General features: G+C 34.9%; 1 pseudogene across 1 annotated transcript in view; it reads right to left on the reverse strand.

The window, feature by feature from the left end:
- Positions 1 to 369: 369 nt before the first annotated feature.
- LOC309653060 (ubiquitin carboxyl-terminal hydrolase 44 pseudogene) overlaps positions 370 to 3,929 on the reverse strand; it is a 28,412-nt pseudogene continuing 24,852 nt past the window's right edge. Inside the window, exon 2 of the transcript XR_014268768.1 lies at positions 370 to 3,633. The product of XR_014268768.1 is annotated as a ubiquitin carboxyl-terminal hydrolase 44 pseudogene (transcript). The remainder of the gene's footprint in view (positions 3,634 to 3,929) is intronic.

Below are 3,929 nucleotides of genomic sequence, written 5' to 3' on the forward strand. Positions count from 1 at the left end.
TTAAAAGCTTTTGCACAGCAAAGGAAACCATAAACAAGACCAAAAGACAACCCTCAGAATGGGAGAAAATATTTGCAAATGAAGCAACTGACAAAGGATTAATCTCCAAGATTTACAAGCAGCTCATGCAGCTCAATCACAAAAAAACGAACAACCCAATCCAAAAATGGCCAGAAGACCTAAACAGACATTTCTCCAAAGAAGATATACAGATGGCCTACAGAAACATGAAAGAATGCTCAACATCATTAATCATTAGAGAAATGCAAATCAAAACTACAATGAGATATCATCTCACACCGGTCAGAATGGCCATCATCAAACAATCTGGAAACAATAAATGCTGGAGAGGGTGTGGAGGAAAGGGAACACTCTTGCACTGTTGGTGGGAATGTAAATTGGTACAGCCACTATGGAGAACAGTATGAAGGTTCCTTAAAAAGCTACAAATAGAACTACCATACGACCCAGCAATCCCACTACTGGGCATATACCCTGAGAAAACCATAGGTCAAAAAGAGTCATGTACCAAAATGTTCATTGCAGCTCTATTTACAATAGCCAGGACATGGAAGCAACCTAAGTGTCCATCGACAGATGAATGGATAAAGAAGATGTGGCTCATATATACAATGGACTATTACTCAGCCATAAAAAGAAATGAAATGGAGGTATTTGTAATGAGGTGGATGGAGTTAGAGTCTGTCATACAGAGTGAAGTAAGAAAGAGAAAAACAAATACAGTATGCTAACACATATATACGGAATCTAAGGAAAAAAAAAAAAAAGGCCATGAAGAAGCTAGTGGCAAGACGGGAATAAAGACACAGACCTACTAGAGAATGGACTTGAGGATATGGGGAGGGGGTGGGATGAGATGTGACAGGGTAAGAGAGTGTCATGGCCATATATACACTACCAAATGTAAAATAGATAGCTAGTGGGAAGCAGCCGCATAGCACAGGGAGATCAGCTCGGTGCTTTGTGACCACCTAGAGGGGTGGGATGGGGAGGGTGGGAGGGAGGGAGATGCAAGAGGGAAGAGAATTGGGAACATATTTTATATGTATAAATGATTCACTTTGTTATAAAGCAGAAGCTAACAGAGCATTGTAAGGCAATTATACTTCAATAAAGATGTTTAAAAAAAAAAGTAAAGAAAACAATATAGGAACATGAAAAAATAAAGGAAATATGGCAAAATATTAATTCCTAAATTGTGGGTATGTTACTGTCATATTTTTCTGTGTGCATTTATTTCAAAATAAAAATAATTTTTTGAAAACCTCATTAAAATGCTTAAAGAACAACAAAAATTTATTATACAACACATATTATAATAAAACTGTATAAGTTAAATAAGAGAAAAAAAACAATGGTCTTCATATACAAGAAAACCCTCATAAGGCTATTAGTGGGTTTCTTAGCAGAAACTTTGAAGGCCAGGAGAGAGTAAAATGATATATTCAAAGTGATAAAAGAAAGGAGAAACAAAAACTGACAACCAAGAATACTTTACCTGGCAAAGTTGTCCTTCAGTAATGAGGGAGAGATAAAGACTTTCCCAGACAAACCAAAGCTGAAGGAGTTCATCACTACTAGACCTGTCTCATAAGAAACGCTAAAAGGAGTTCTTTAAGCTGAAATGAAAGGGTGCTAATTAGTAACATGAAAACGTATGATATCAAACACACAGGTAAGATTTAAGTTATAAAGTCAAATTCAGGATATTTTAATATTGTGATACTGTGGTGTGTTAATCTTTTTCACTCTAGTATAAAGATTAAAGGACATAAGAATTACAAATAACTATAGCTACAATAATTTGTTAATGGATATACAATATAATGACAGGTCAATTGTGGCACCAAAAACATAAAATATATGAGGGAGGAGTAAAAGGATAAACATTTTTAATGTGATTGAAGTTATGTTGTTATCATCTAAAAATTGAATATTATACCAATAAGAAGTTTTATGTAAGCCTTATGGTGTTAACCACAAAGCAAAAACACACAGTAGAAAAAAATAAGAATGTTTGTAAACTTTAATTTTTCTGACATCAACAGTGACTAGTTTCCTTTTCTCCAGTGTGTAGTATGAAACTGAATGATGGAGAAATTCTTGTGAAAATATGCCCACAGGTATTTGCCATGTCATTTCAACTGATCTTACTATATATGTGAGCTCCATACATCCCACCATGAATAATGACTGAGTCCCCTGACAGAATGATTTGGTTTGCTTGTTTACATGATTTTTTCCCCAAATGACACACTTTGTTTACATTGAACAAATGAAACTAAATTCACTTCACTTTACAGCTGTGTACATATAGATGCAAACGAGTCATACAGAAAGGTAAACCAATTAGATAGGAAATGACTTCTTGTCAATTACATATTTGCTATAATTGAAATATTTTGTCAAAATTTTAAAAAATGAATACAGGAAGATAAAATATATGTTTATTTAAAAAATGAATGGCAGGAAGATAAAATATATGTTCTGGGAGTTGATGTGACATAAAGAATATAATTAAAAGTTGTGTCATCTATCACTTTACTAATAAGAAAACTTGAAAAATCAATATTTCTTACATCCCCCAGTACACATTCTTACTTTATTAACCCAGGCTAATATCAGAGCTAAAGAGAATCAGTGCCGAAAGAGTGTAATACCTACGTAAATAGTTTTGGATGACAAATTTAGCTTTTTTTTTTTTTATCTTGACCACATAAATCTTTAATGAGGTATAATTTTGTTAACAGTTGAAGTAACAACTTGTATAGGTATTTAATAGATGAATTATTTTAAACCTTAGCCGTTTAATACTCAACCTGTATTTTTGGCATGAATGATTTCCTTGTTCAGTGATAAATTCTCATTGCACTTCAGGATCAGCTTCCCCAGATGACTTTTTCTCTAAAATTTAAGGAAAATTTCCTAATAGAGGTCTTTTTCAACCTAATACTTATAAAGCTGTCATCTTCATTTGTATGCAGTTTGACTAGACCAAATAAAGAACAATTATAAAAACTTAATAAATTTTTGGAAAAGGAAGTTCCATTAACCAAAGTAATGTCTGTTCTGAGCCCTGTAACACACAAAGCCTCAGAAATATTAATAAGTGTGATCAATGAGTATTTAGATGATACATTGACATTTTACTTTGTAGTAGTTTAACTCCCTTCAGGGAGCAAACGTAACTTCCAATATGCAAATCTGAAAGAAATGCCTTGTTTTTGGTAAGACTATTAGTGAAGAAAGTCTAATATTCTGTCTAATAAGAATTTGTATAGAAAATAGCTACAAAAGATAAATAAGAAATGTATAAAATGATGCCACCTGAAATTCTTCAGTAGAAGACTGCACAAATTCATGATGTGAGCCAATTAAGACATCAATATGTAAAAGAGGTAACACCAGTCTGAGGTAAGCACTAAAAGTTTAAAACTCCCAGGTACTTGAAAAATGTTTAGTTACCTGCTGTCATTGATATACATATACTTATGCTAATTTGTCTCTGTAAAAAAAAGAGATTTATTGTAGTTAGATACAAAATGTGTAAACATAGTGTGCACTGATTAGTAAGAAAATAAAAACAATGAAGCTTAAAATTGTTAAGTCAGCCTTTTTTTTTTTTTTTAATTTATTTATGGCTGTGTTGGGTCTTCGTTTCCGTGCGAGGGCCTTCTCCAGCTGCGGCAAGCGGGGACCACTCCTCATCGCGGTGCGCAGGCCTCTCACTATCGCGGCCTCTCCCTGCGGAGCACAGGCTCCAGATGCACAGGCTCAGTAATTGTGGCTCACGGGCCCAGCCGCTCCGTGGCACGTGGGATCCTCCCAGACCAGGGCCCGAACCCATGTCCCCTGCATTGGCAGGCAGACTCTCAACCACTGCGCCACCAGGGAAGCCCCAAGTCAGC

The sequence above is a fragment of the Balaenoptera physalus genome (assembly GCF_965194825.1).
Source record: "Balaenoptera physalus genome assembly, chromosome: X".
In the NCBI taxonomy this organism is placed as follows: Eukaryota; Metazoa; Chordata; class Mammalia; order Artiodactyla; family Balaenopteridae; genus Balaenoptera; species Balaenoptera physalus.